At 50.4% G+C, this 14,878-nt stretch overlaps 1 long non-coding RNA gene across 1 annotated transcript; it reads left to right on the top strand.

Annotated features, from left to right (window-relative positions):
- Window positions 1-9,553: 9,553 nt before the first annotated feature.
- On the top strand, window positions 9,554-12,146 carry LOC140597844 (uncharacterized). Its single transcript, XR_011999817.1, has 3 exons — window positions 9,554-9,695; window positions 9,819-9,929; window positions 10,338-12,146. It is a non-coding gene; the product is annotated as an uncharacterized lncRNA (long non-coding RNA).
- Window positions 12,147-14,878: the final 2,732 nt, after the last annotated feature.

Below are 14,878 nucleotides of genomic sequence, written 5' to 3'. Positions count from 1 at the left end.
CTCCATGCTGCACCCCTGCTCATTGCACCTCTGCCACCCCAACCTCTTGTCCAGCCCCTACCTCAGGGTTATGTGCTCGTGGTTCCCCTGCCAGAAATGCTTTACCACGCGTTCCTTTTCCACACTCCTTCTCATCCTTGAGGAGGCAGTATGGCCTCCTCAGAGGGTCCTTCGCCAATTAACATACTTGAGGTAGGTCCCTCCTGTTACTTTTCTCTTCTGTTTTGTCAGCTGTGGTGTTAACTGCGTGCTGTGACCCTCCTTCCCTTGTCTTTCTTATTCTATGTCTGCCTCTCCTACTGGGGACCATTTCCAAGGAGGCAGGGACCTGGGGAGTCTTTGTCAGCATTGAGCATCCACCCCCTTGCACAGACCAGGCACTGAGCAGCTGCTCGATTAATATTTTTTTGGATATAGATATAGTAATGACAACACATGCTTCATGGTGTTGTACTGAACTTTCAGGGGAACTAGGCACACATCTTTAAGCCCAGAGTAGAGGCTTAAAGATGGCGGCTCTTGTCAGCCCCCTGGCCTGGGAGTTTCTGGATGCAGGGACCTGAGTCCTCACTCCCCACAGTGCCTAGCACAGCTCAGTCATAGACCTGCTGAATGGTTGAATGAGAGATTTACAAGACAGAGAAATAGGGTTGGGATCATATACTCAGTGATGGTTTTTGTTGCCTGGGAACCCTCCCACCCCCACCCCCGCCACTCCTCAGAGATGAGTGACTTTGTCGGTGAAGAACAAGGACTAAATGACCCAGAAAGTAGAACAGGCTCTGCTGCAGTCAGATAGGGAGAAGGACTTGTGAGGGCTATCAGCTCTGTTGGGCCTCAGCTGGGGGAGATGCTGGTTCCCTACTTGGGCAGAATTAAGAATCATGAAGATTTCCCTGGCCCTGGTATCCACAACTTACAAAAGGAGTTTAACATAAGGAAATGTTAACTTCTGCATTTTGACTCCAAAAGTCAACTGAAGGATGGGGGTAGATGAGACCTAACAGCAGATTGCCTGGAAGCTCTCAGGGTCTTGGGTTGGCTACAGAAACATATGGGCCCCGCAGCCCTTGAGAGCTGCTCAGGGCAGGGGCTTTGTGGATGCTTGGGGTCAGAACTCTAGATCACTGGGGTCCAATACAATTCAAAGTTTACATTTAGAGTTGGCAAGTCCACAAACAGATGTATAGAGTTAATGAAATTCCTATCAAAATTCCAGTTGGCTTTTTTTGCCAACAAATTGACAAGTTCATCTTAAAATGGATACAGAGATGTGAAAGACCCAGAAAGCCAAATGATCTTGACAAAGAAGGACAAAATTGGAGAACCCATACATTCTGATTTTAGTAGTTATTACACAGCTACAGGAATCAAGACTGTGTGGCACTGGCATAAGGATAACTATAGATCAATGGAATAGAGTTGAGAGAGTCCAGAAGTAAACCCATATATTTATGTTCAATTGATTTCTGACAAAGGTATGAAACCATTCAATAGGGAAAGAATAGTCTTTTCAACAGATGGTATGAACACCCGGATACCCACATCAAAAAAATGAAATTGGATCCCTACCTCACACCATATACAAAAGCTCTTAAATGTAAGAGCTAAAACTACAAAACTCTTTTAAAAAAATATTTTATTTATTTACTAATGAGAGACACAGAGAAAGAGAAAGAGAGTGAGAGCAAGAGAGGCAGAGACCCAGGCAGAGGGAGAAGCAGGCTACATGCAGAGAGCCTGATGTGGGACTCAATCCTGGGACTCCAGGATCATGCCCTGGGCTGAAGGCAGGTATTAAACCGCTGAGTTTTATACCTAAAACTCTTAAAATAAAATGTAAAAGTAAATCTTCATGACCATGGATTAGGCATAGGACACCTAAAGCAAAGGGATAAAAGAATAGATAAATAAGAATTCACTATAATGTAAAACTTTGTGCTTTTAAGAACACCAAAAGTGAAAAGATAACCCACAGAATGAGAGTAAAATTTTGTATATCATGTGTCTGATGAGAGATCTGTGTCCAGAAGATATAGAGAGTTCTTACAACTCAATAATAAAAAACAAGTAACACAATTTAAAACCAGGCAAAGGATTTGAATAGACATTCTTCCAAGGAGGACATACAAATTACACTAAACATATGAAAAGATGCTCAACGCCATTAGTCACCAAAACCACGAGATGCTACTTCACCCCCACTAGAGTGACTAAACTAAAAAGATGGGCAATAACAAGTGTTGACAAGGGTGTGGAGAAGTTGGGACCTTCATGCATTGCTGGTGTGCTGGTGAACTGGCACAGTTTCTTTGGAGTACAGTTTGGGGGTTCCTTGAAATGTTAAACACAGAATTATGTATGACCTGGGAATTCCAGTCCTATGTATAAACACCCAAGAGAATTGAAAACATATATTTACCCAAACACACATGAATGTTTATAGCAGCATTATTCATAAGGGCCAAGAAGAGGAAGAACGCTAATGCTCCTCAGTGGATAAATGGATTAAAAAAATAGGCTACTTTCAAATGGAATATTATTTGCTGATAAAAAGGGATGGAGTGCTGATACATGGTATAACATGATGAACCTTGAAAATATGCTAAGCAGCCAGTCACAAAAGGCTACATATTTTCTGATTCCATTTATATGAAATGTCCAGAGTAGATAGGTGATCCATAGAGAGAGAAAAGACTAGCAGTTGCCAGGAGGGCATAATGGGGAGTGACTGGTAATGGGGATGTGGTTTCTTTTTGGCCTCATGAAAATGTTCTGAAGTTGAATATGGTGGTGGCTGCACAACTCTGTTAACATACTAAAAACCATTAAATTGTCTACTTTATTTTTTTTTCATTTTTTTTAAATTTTTTTATTTATTTATGATAGTCATACAGAGAGAGAGAGAGAGAGGCAGAGACACAGGCAGAGGGAGAAGCAGGCTCCATGCACCGGGAGCCTGATGTGGGATTCGATCCCGGGTCTCCAGGATCGCGCCCTGGGCCAAAGGCAGGCGCCAAACCGCTGCGCCACCCAGGGATCCCCAATTGTCTACTTTAAAAGGGTGAATTTTATGGTGTGTGAATTACTTCTCCATAAGGCAGCCAGTTAAAGAGGAAAGGGGCTCACCGTCTAGTTCACAGGAAATATGTGGACGGAGAAACAAGTTAGATGACACCATGAGAAAGAAAACAGATAAATCTGTTTTCTGTGGCCATCTAACAGGACAACAGACTCAGTTTCTTCGGTAAGTCAGTGCGAGAAAATAAACTTCCGAAAAAAGTAATGGGATGTTACAACCAAATGCCATGTGGAGACCTTACCTGGATCCTAATTTGAACAAATCACCTGGAACCTGACATTGGTGATTATTGGGAAAACCCCATTATGCCCTGGGTTTGCGACAAGGCCTTGGAATTGCTCTTAATTTTGCCAGATGTAGCATTGTGTTTCTATGAAAACGTGTCCACATATTTAAAGCAACAGTGAAGTGGGTTGGGATAAAAGGGCATGTCCAGGATTGGCTTTCAGCTTACTTCAAACAACAATAGCAAAATAACCAAAGGCAGGGATAGAGCAGATGTGGCAAAATCCCAATAATTATTGAATCTGAATGATAGGATAGGGAGATTTATAAGACTCTTTACTTTCTTTTTTTAAAGATTTTATTTATTTATTCATGAGAAGCGCACAGAGAGAGGCAGAGACATAGGCAGAGGGAGAAGCAGGCCCCCGGTGGGGAGCCCGATGCAGGACTCGATTCCAGGCTCCTGAGGTCATGACTTGAGCCAAAGGTAGATGCTCAACCACTGAGCCACCCAGGTGCCCCCAGACTCTTTACTTTGGTGTATTTTTGAAAAAGCTCCTAATGGAAACCTTTTTTTTTTTTTAAGATTGTATTTTTAAGTAATGTCTACACCCAATATGGGGCTCTAATTCACAACCCCAAGGTCAAGAGTCACATGCTCTACCGACTGAGCCAGCCAGGTGCCACAAACACATTTTTAATATATATGTATATATGTAGAACTCCTCCTTGTGTGGACTCAGGCAAGCTACTTCTCCGAAGCTGGGTTGGCACATCTGTAAAAGAGGGGCAGTGTCTGTCCCATTTTATGGAGGAAGAGACCGAGGCTCAGAGAGGGAGCATGACCCACTTGGGCCTCACAGCCAGCCAGTATTAGAATCCCAACCCACTCGGCTCTAAGTCCCTGGTTCTTACCTCCTTGCTTCATGTGGTGGTGGCTGCACTCTGTAGTTGTCACTACTTGGGTGTGTGCGTGTGACCTCAGGGCCTGTCTGAGGCCAGCCTGAGGCCGGTGGAGTCTGGGATATCCTTCAAGTCGCCTACAGCTCTCACACAGGCCCTTCGGCCCACTGTGTCCAGGTCATCCTCTGCCCCTGCTCCGGATGTCCAAGAGCCAGGCTTGGTGGCCCAGGCAGCCGGACAATGGGCCCTTTGGAGGCCCAGCCAGGGCCTGGCCCTTGGCCGTGGGCTGTGGCTGAGGCCACGACAGAAGGCCGCTTGTGCAGCCAGAAATAGGTCCTGCTGGGCGCGAGCTCCTGTGGGCCCCCGCCCTGGGTTCGGCCTGGGAACGTGGGTATTTGTGGAGCTGAGGGGAGGAGACCTTCATCAGGAAAGTAAGTCTATTTTGGGGCTTTCAAGAGGTAGGGAAGAAAACTGACCCCCACCTGTAGCTTCCACCTTTAGCTCATTCCTTTAGTGCAGAGGTGGGAGCCTAGGCTCCTGAGTCCCCCTGGGTTCACATCCTGGCTCTGTCCCAGCTAGCTCGGTGGTGGGTTACTTGCCTCTCTGGGCCTGACTTTGCTCATCTATATGATGGGGACAAATGATGATAAGTCCCTATGGGGTTGTAAGGATTCTGGCTGTAAGGATTCCTGGTGATGCATGCACACCCCTTGGAATAGGCTGTGCTCATAATGTGCCTGTCACTAGAACACTCCATTCCCTGCAACCTCCTGCTCTTGCCTGGCTTCAGGATGGGCGCTGCAGGGCTTGGAAGGTGATCTGGGGCACACATTTTGCATCACCACTGTTTGAGGAATCAAGCACTGGAGACTGAAGATGCTTGTGAGCCCCTGCAACTGGGCAGCCCCCTCCCCTCCCACCCTAGGCAGGCTCCATGGTTATCCCAGGCTCTGAGCTCAGATGGCAGCTTCTCCTGTCTTTAGTCATGCACCAGAGCCCTGCAGGAGTTTTGCTCTGAGCTGGCAGTGGGAGGGATTTCAGATGCTTTTCCTGTACAACGTCTGCGTCAGCCTCTCTTTGCCCCAAGCTGGGTGATGGGGGCCGCTGACTGAGGAGCTAGGCAAGTTTAGGCATGAGGTCCACACATACCGACCCAGGTTCAAATCCAGATTAATATGGGCAGCAGGGGGCCCCTGGACAGTGAGAGATGGGAGTGTGTATATAGTTCTTCTGGAAGTCAGGGACCAGGGCTACCCCCTCCCAGCCCCTGTGTGTCCTTGAAGCTATTTTTATGTGTTTCTGGAAACCAGAATTACAGCCAGAGCCAAAAGCACTGGGAGGTTTCCCGTGTGCCGTGGGTCTTGCCCAGGGCAGCACGGGCCATTCCCAGCAGACTGGTGGAGCCAGTCCAGATGCTCCACCATGTGGGAGGAGGAGCCTGGTCCTCTGTCCCTCAGGAGCCTAGAGGTCATTGTCAGGAGGTCCCAACTGGTTGGCATAAAGGTGAAGAACAGGGACTTCAGGAACGGTGGTGAGGGCGCAGTCATCCTGGGGTCCTTGAGGCCTGCATGAAAATCCAGAATGCTCATGAAGTTCAATATTCCATTCATTCATTCACTCATCACTGAGCTTTTTGCTTGTCACCCATTTAACCAGGATCTTCCCCACAAAACACAGAGAGCCTGCTTCCATGGAAGATTTGCTCACAAATCTGACCGCTTTACTCTCTGGCTCAAAACCCTCCCCTAGCTCCCCAGTGCCCGATGGAGATGGTGCAATCTTCACACTATGACAAGTCACAGGAACGTTCCCCCACTCACCTAGGCCTCATAAAAGAGAATTTTGACCTTGCCTATTCAGCTCTTCCTTCTGCCCTCTGCAGAGCACTCTCTCCTTCCCAAGGCTGGTTCTAGGCAGAGGTGAGAGTGTGGAGTAGGGGAGGGCGGGAGGGCTGTGCACTTGCTGGGTCAGTTCTAGGCTGTTCCTTACTGGGGGCTCTGGGGAGTGGGGAGAACAGAGAGGGAACAAAGAGAGGAAGCCCCTGGGGCCGAGTTGAACCTTATAGAGAAGAACTGAGTGAGCACACAGAGGGCAGGAAAGCCACATTTTGGGGGGCTGCAAGGGAGAGATTCTGGATTAGAACACGATCCAAGAGCCCTAGAGGGAGAGGTGATGGGACTGAGCAGTGTGGCTGTGGGGTAGGAGTCAGACCCTCCTTGACATTCTTTGAAAGACAAAATAATATTAGAAACCCCCATGCATGATCTGTGGCTACCGTCTCAAGCTTCTCCGAATGAGACTCTGCAGGGCCAGAGCCACGTGCACCCCAAGAACTACGTGGGTTACATGTGTACGCTCTGTAGTCTGCTTACCTTCTTAACCTCCACTGCTCCTCTCGTCACCTTTTCCCTCCCCCAACTCTTCATCCAAACCCCACCTTCCAGCCGGATCTAGTTCTCTGACTCTCCCTCAGCCTGGCTGGGACTTCTGCAGGAACCCACTTCCTCTTCCCTCCACCAACCTGGACTTTTTTTTGAAGTATTTGGTCCCCTAGGCTCTCTGTTCCCCTGCATGGGTCACCCGAGTGACATGCACAAGCCATTCCCCCCTTGTTTCCTACATAGGAATGATTTTTGGGGGGTGCCGTCTTAGAAGAATAGAAAATTAGTGTGTGGGTGAGTTTTACCAGTCTGTTCACAATACACAGACAAACAACCAGGAACCCACAGAATGATGCTGCCTGGCCACTTTGTCTTTCTGGGTCACAATAAACCACAGTAATTAATTCATCAAAAATATCCACTGGGCCCTTATTATTTATGTCCCAGATTTTCGATTGGGCACTAGCGATAGAGGTGCATGTGATGGAACTCGAATTCACAATCCAAACCCTGACCCAAGCCCAACCCAACCCTAATACTGACCCCAACACTAGTCTTAGTCTAACCCCAACCCAAGCCTAACCCAAACCCTGTACCAGCTCTATCCTCAGCCAAAACCCAACCCCTAATTCTAACCTTTGTGTTAAATATCTTTCCATAAATGTGTCTCCTTTTCTGTCGTAGTCAGTGAAGTGTGCTGAGTAATAATGAAACTCATCTGATTCTGAATCATCCAGCGCCTTCAGACTGGAAAAGGCAGAAGGCAGGTGAGACCAGGTTGAACACCAGCTGAATCCAGGGGGTGACTCTGAAAAACAAAAAAGTATATATATATTTTTTAATTTTTAAAAATATTTTATTTATCTATTCATGAAAGACACAGAGAGAGGCAGAGACACAGGCAGAGGGCTCCTCACAGGGAACCCGACCTGGGACTTGATCCCAGGACTCTGGGGATCACGACCCGAGCTGAAGGCAGACGCTCTACCACTGAGCCACCCAGGTGCCCCAGTAAAGTATATTTTAATGTAAATCCCCATGAATTTATGTTGTGGCCATTTTCTAAAGTTTAGATCCTTAGCGTGACCCTGCCTGACTGAGCCAGTGTCTGTGGACCACCCCACTCCCCGCCCCCGGCCCGCCCCGCCCCCGGCCCGTGGTCTCCAGCCCACAGGATGCTGTGCTCCCCGGAATGCCTCAGCTCTCCCTGGCCTCAAGGCACCGCACACCGTTCCCTTTGCCTGGAATACCTTTCCTCCCTCCTCGCCAGGCTGACTCTTGTTCAGTCTTCAGGCCCCTCTGAAATGCCACTTCCTCAGGGAGACCTGTCCTGACTGCTTTCTCTCCCCCAGACTCCTTTTTATTTTCTCCATGCTCATGGCTCCTGTGCTTTTCTTTCAGGGCATTTATGGATATTCGTGGCCACGTGTTTATTTCCATGTTTATTTCTTTAGTGCCTGTCTCCCCAGCCAGACAGTGACCTCTTTCAGGGCAGGGCCGTGTTTTGTTCACTGCTATAGCACACAGCAGTCCCACAGAAAACTTTGTTGAATGAACAAATGAATGAATGAATGAGCGCACAAAAGAATGAATGCACACATGCATTTTCCATTTCTTCATAAAAGCGAAAGAAAGACTCCTGCTAATTGAAGCTCCTGGCTAGGGATGTTTGTCCCATGCCCTAGGCTGAGCCTGGGGAAGCCAGGGGAGAGGGGCTAGGTCTCTCCCAGTGCAGTTTGCTATCTACCACTGCTTCTGTTGGACTCTTCCAGGCTCACTTGGAAACAGAGGGTTGCTTTTTTTTTTTTTTTTTTGAGAATCCATTTCCTCATTTCAGATTCTCCACCACACTGAGGGGGAGGTCAGCAGGTATCATCCTCACTGTTTTACAAGATGCTTTTGCCCAGAGAGGTAAAAACACTTGTGTGGGTCACCTGGTTGGTTGGCGTCAGTGCCAAAATCGTTTCCTGGCCCCCAGCCCTTGGCACTGAACCTTCCTTTCTTTCTGCCCTCAGTCCCCCCACCCCCAATCGGGAGGTGCTCAGCTCTATGGCAGCCTCCAGGGACTTGGCAGCCTGGGTGCTGCCAAGGGGACTGTGAGAGACCCCAGGCCCATCTTTCCATTTTGTTGACAGGCACGTTGAAGCCATAGTTGGAACCAGCCTTGGGCAAATGAGGCAAAAGTCAGCATCTGGGGAACCTCAAGCTGAGAGGGTGGATTTTTCACACCCAAATGGGGTCTTCCTTTCTGAAAGATCAGGAAAATGACGTCAGTCATAAGAGTCACTGCTGTTTGTTGAGCACACCCTGGTGCCAGCCAGACTGAGTGAATTGCTTGTTATCTGTTCACAGGTTTGCAACGACTCAGTTTACCAAATGAAACTGGCACAGAAAGGTCCAGCCACTTGTGCAAGGCACACAGCTGGTAGGTGTTGCTGGTAGGATCTGAACCCAGATCTACTGCAGTCTAGCCTCTTAAACTTCTACTTCAAGGCAAAGAAAAATCCCGGGAGTGCAGAGGGAACGCTGCGGAGATGTTACCCAAGCTGCGCGGTGCAGACAACCCAGGGAGCGCCCTGCACACTTTCGCCCGCTGGGTCAGGCAGGTGTGACCCGGGCCCCGCCCTCCGTTTCCGTCGCCACCGCCCCGGCCCCGCCCCGGCCCCGCCCGGCCCCGCCCCGGCCCCGCCCTCGCCCGGCCCCCTCCGGCGGCTCTCGGCTCCGCCCCCGTGGGCAGGCGGGCTTCCCATTGGCCGCCGTTTCCATGGTTACGCGGGGCCGGCGGAGCTGCAGCCTTCCCGACACGTGCCCCGGGAGCCGCCCGGAATTTGACAGGCGACCATGTGCGCGGCAGCGCGGGAGCCAGACAAAGGGCCGGGGGAGGCGGGGAACGAGGCCGGCGGAGAGGCCAGGGCGCCGGGACGGCCGGGCAGGGATGAGCCCGGTGCTCCGCCCGAGACCAGGAACATCCCCGCCCCTGCCCCCGCCTTCTTGTATTTAGAAGGAAAGAAAAAATACAAAAAGAATTGCTGTGGAGAGCGAGGTGGGAGAGGATTCCAGCCGGTGGCACCTGCGATCCCTCCTCCAGAGGAAGCCAGGTACAGGTACGCAGGCATCATTTACCCACTGAGAGCCCGTGTCATTACTTAGGCCACCTGGCCCTGGGCTTGTCACCCCATCTTGACCTCCGTCCTGAGGTTTAAATTCTTTTTCTCTGGCTTGTTTAGGAAGCGAAAGCTTAAGAGAGTGGTTGTTTTGATGCCTGAGAAATGAGACCCAAGGCATTGTAGGGGATCTTGTTCCTCCTGCAACAGCTACTTCACTCCAGCAGCAATGATGTAAGGATACATCCATCCCCCGCCCCCCCGCCCCCCCAGCCCAGTTTTTCACTGAGTCCCTGGGCTGTGTGCCCAGTGAGAGCCTGGGCTGGGCTGATGGGTCAGGGCAGGAGACAGACTCCTCCTGTCCCCATGTGTTTGTTGTCCTGTGGCCTCCTTTGGTTGGTGGCATTACCATCTTTCCAGTCCCCAAGCCGGATGCCCTTAAGGTCCCCTCTCCCAACCCCCACTCCATCAGTACTTGCACCTGTGGCTGCTGTGACGCCTAACCACAAACTTAGTGGCTTGAAACAGTTTATGGGTCAGATGTCTGACTCAGGTCTCACTGGACTGAATCCAAGGCTGCGGTAGGCAGGGCTGCGTTCCTTCTGGAGCTCTAGAGGGAGAATCGTTTCCTTGTATTTCCAGGTATAGAGGCTGCCCATGTTGCTTGGCTGGTGGCTTCCTTTCATCTTCAAAACCAGGAGTGACCAACGGAGTCTTTCCTCATCTGAGATACTGACCCTTCTTCCCTCTTCCATATTTAAGAATGCTTATGATTACAATCACCACTCAGATGATCCAGAATAATCTCTCCATCTCAAAGTCAGCTATAAGCAATCTTAATTCCATCAGCAACCTTAGTTCTCTGTATGTAACCTAAAATAGTCTCATGCTTGGGGAGTAGGATGTAGACATCTTCGGGGGACATTGTTCTGCCAACCACTCTGGTCCTAAGAGTTTCACCTTGGAGACCTCTCTGGGTCCAGCTCCTCCTCTCTGGGCTGCCCCCGAAACTCCCCCAGGATGCCTGCGGTAGCCCCCTGTCTGTTGTGCTCATCTCTCTCACCCCGCTGTATTCACAGCCTCCAGGGTGAATGCTCCAAAATACAGATGCTGCCATTTCCATGGCCCCCTCGCCTGTGAGTCAGAGTCCAAACTCTGTACTGGGGCACATAGGCCCTCGACCTGCCCCCTACCCTCTCTGCCCTGCTGGAGACCCATCCCCTCCTCTCCAGTTCACACTATTTGCTCCTGTAATACAGAATCATTTCTGATTCTCTTTGTACCCCTAGAGAGTTGACACCTCCTGGCCTTTGCCTGTGTCGTTTCAGCTCTCTGGACCATCTACCCATCTGATTCGTCTCCTCCAGGAAGTCTTCCCTGACCTTTAAGTCCAGTTCAGGGTCCCTTCCCCAGAACCTGAATATACTCATCACTGACTACCTTGGCTCAAGAGATCCAGACACGTGTCTGTGTCCCTCCACCATGTGTGTCCCCTCCTCTGAGCCCCCCTGCCACAAGCCCTCTAGGGTGGGCATGGCATCTGGCTAGCTATTTTGGCCACACCACTCAGCACAGAATCACCCAGCAGCTTGGTCTCGGGGTGGTGAGGAGACCAGTTGGGCTATTCTGGGAGCAAAGGAAAGGTTGCATGGAAAAGTCCATTCTCTCACAGTATACAAGGACCTTTGCCCTGCTTCTGGTGGGTGGGGTGGGATAGTATAACAGCAGCAACAAGGTAGCCAACCCTGAAGGCCACTCCACGCCAGGCATCTACTCTGTGCTTTACTACCAACCTGTCAACCGATTCTCACAACAGTCTGGAGACATGCCAACCGTCATCTGCACCCCCATTTTATAGATGAGGACCCTGAGGCTCCTGAGGCTAACAATGAGCAGACTTCTTGCAAGACCCTGGGCTAGGAGGGTGTCTTGGCTTCTGTGTGGAAGGGTGGGGGTGGTGGTCTGGTGGTCATCTGTCTGTTCCTTCATTCAATGGAGAGGTCGCTCTTTCTGGGGCAAGGGGCTGGGGTTGGCCTGGCCATGGGTGGGGTTGGCCAGCCCCTCGGAAGCAGCTTCCTGGATGCACTTCCCTGGAGCCTCTTCTTTCCTCTCCCTTCCCATTTCCTTTTCCTTGTTGTTTGCCAGCCTATTGTCATCTCTCCTCTCCTTGCCCCATCCCACCAGGATGTGTAGCCAGGAGGCTACACATTTTCAAAAGTAAAGGAGGGGGCAGGGGGAGCTAGTGTTCAAGGGGCAGGGGTGGGGAGGCAGCCAGCGTTTCAGTTGAGGGAGGTGAGAAAGTTCTGGAGATTGATGGTGGTGATGGTTGTACAACGGTGTGAATGTATTTTGTGCCTCTCAACTGTACATTTAAAAATGGCTAAAATGTTAACTTTGATGTGACGTGTATTGTACTGCAATAAAAGTCGTTTGCTGAAGTTTTGAAGATCAGCTGCCCCGTTGCACACTTGTCATTTCCCAACGCCCCTGGGGCCAGGCCACACGTGTGCTCATTTCACTGGGGAAACAACGTCCAGGAGAGTGGTGGCCACTCCCTTTGCAGATGAGAAGACTGAGACATAGAGGCTGGAAGTGGCGAGGCTGCTTTTCAACCCCATCTGCCTCCAGGAAGAAAGTGCAGATTGGCCAGTGTTAGGAGTTTAGGCGTAGGAATCTGCTCCTGACCACTGCCGGCCTTGGGTGAATGCTTCCCGTTGCTGACTGTCCTCTTCAGACACCTGGGGACAATGATAGTGTCCTCTCCAGTTCAGCGACAACACTTGGAGGGATAATACTGGGAGGATTTATCATGGTGCCTTGGCCACCATCAAAAACCAAATCCCCTCCGGAGCCTGCTGATGTTGCCTCTTGGTGCTACGATGGAATGGACAGTGGTCATCCTCTTCAGCCCTGACACTGACGTCCTCTGTGACCTTGGGAGCATTCCTCTTCTCTCCCCCGGCCTCAGATGTCCCTTTATATAGTTGGGAGGAGCGCAAGGTCTGCAGGACTCTTTCTATCTGGTTTCCTGGGGTTTCACCGACAGTCTGGACACCTTCATAATCAGAACCTTCTAGAAGGGCAAGGCAGGTCTCCACTTCCACCTTTGCCCTCTGATCTTCTCAGGAGCATTTAACCCCTAAGCAAGAGGGAGAGGAAGAGGAAGAGGAAGGCAACAGAAGTCTTGGATCTACCCCACGCCCTGGGCCCAGGCTAGGGACAGACAGACTCATCAGCTGGAACTGTCACCATCTCCAGTGTGAATTCTGTCCCATCCCTGCCCTCAGCTTGAGTTGTGACCTGGCAATTCTTGGTGCACGCCTGCCCCCACCACTCCACCTCCATGTCCATTTCAGGATCTCAGGGACAAGCTTCATTTTTCCCTTATCTTCTACCGTCTCCACAGGGCTGGGCCCAGAGGAGGATCCTTGGAAATCCCACAGTTTTGGTTGGCATCCTGGATCCTGGGGGCAAAAAAAGAAGGAAGGAGGTTCCAAATGACAGGTCTCACAGGAAGAACAAACGCAGGGCAGGGCAAGGCAGGTGGGCCAGAGCACCCGGGAGGTGACAGGTGTCGCCAGCAGGGTGCTGGGCACAGGAGTGTTTAGTAAAGGGGAACTGAGCCCTGTGGTCACCGTTATTACTAGTAAATCATGCATTAAAAACCTTATTGGGGGACGTGTGGGTGGCTCAGTGGTTTAGCATCTGCCTTTGGCTCAGGGCGTGATCCCAGGGTCCGGGATCGAGTCCCACATTAGGCTCCTTGTGAGGACCCTACTTCTCCCTCTGCTTATGTTGTCTCTGCCTCTCTCAGTGTTTCTTATGAATAAATAAATAATCTCTCTTTAAAAAAACCTATTGAGACATTTGTAGGTAGTGGGTATAGAAGGGAAAAAATTGGAAAGACTTGTCCATTACAATAATAACTTAAAAAACAAGCTTATTGGGTGATCACCGAACCTAGGTATGGTGCGGGGCACGGACAGTCAGAGGTCATTTTCATCTTAGAACCTAGCAAGCACTGGTTCCTCATTTTACAGATGGAATCACTGAGGCTTGAGGAAGCTGTGCCCAAGGTCACGTGGTGGGGAAGTGGTGGCCCCAAGCTGAGACTGGAAAAGACATGTGCAATGGGACTGGGGAAGGGCGGGCATCAGGCAGGGGGTCCGCATGCAGGGGGAGGAGAGTGGCTAACAGCTCAGGCTCAGTCAGAGGACTGCTGCATTTAGTCCATCACAGGAGGGGCTCTGAGGTGGGACCAAGGATGGAGAAGAATCATAAATTGTCTGGAGGAGAATCCACACTGAACAGACTCCCCTGCAGCCCTGATCAGAAGGCAGTTCAGTGGGCTCTGAGATGACCCTAAATCCTACAGGGAAAAATCTAAATTCAGCTTTTGAGCCAGAAAAGGAGCCTCCTTCTCCTCCATCTCAACCAACTCCCTTCTGCAGTTAAAATTAACAATGAATGGGGCACCTGGGTGGCTCAGTGGTTGAGCATCTGCCTTTGGCTCAGGTTGTGATCCCGGGGTCCTGGGATGAGTCCCACATTGGGTTCCCTGTGGGGAGCCTGCTTCTCCCTCTGCCTATGTGTCTGCCTCTCTGTGTGTCTCTCATGAATAAATAAATACAATCTTTTAAAAATTTGACGATAATTTTTTTTTCCAGAAAATCATCCATCCATCCATCCATCCATCCATCCATCCATCCTATGCTAAGCAGTATTCTGGGCCAGGCACTGTTCCAAGCACTAGGATTCGGCAGGGTGGGGGAAAAAGACAAAAGATCTTGCCATCTTGGGGCTTACATTCTAGTGGAGGGAGGTGGACATAAGCAGGAAATACACTTCATTTGATGTGATAGATACTATGGAGAAAAAGCGGGGGAGGGCTGGAGCACAGGAGGTGGTCTATGATGTGAAATAAGGAGTCCCTGGAGTCCTGGGAGAAAGGTGACATTTCAGCAGAGGCGTGAGTGGAGGATGGTGAAGGGCAAACTATGTGCAAACCTGAGGGGAAGAGTCCGGCAGAGGGAAGAGTTAAGTGCAAAGGCTCCTCAGGGGAACTGGAGGGACAGCAAGGTGGCCTGGTGGCCAGAGTGGGGGGTGGCGGTGAGCAATGAGTTCAGGAGGCTAAGGAGAGAAGCCTGTGTAGGGGCCCCATCAGCCACACAGGGACTTTGGCT

Source organism: Vulpes vulpes, chromosome 2 (assembly GCF_048418805.1).
Source record: "Vulpes vulpes isolate BD-2025 chromosome 2, VulVul3, whole genome shotgun sequence".
NCBI lineage: Eukaryota > Metazoa > Chordata > Mammalia > Carnivora > Canidae > Vulpes > Vulpes vulpes.
This window is presented reverse-complemented; position numbering and strand designations above follow the sequence as displayed.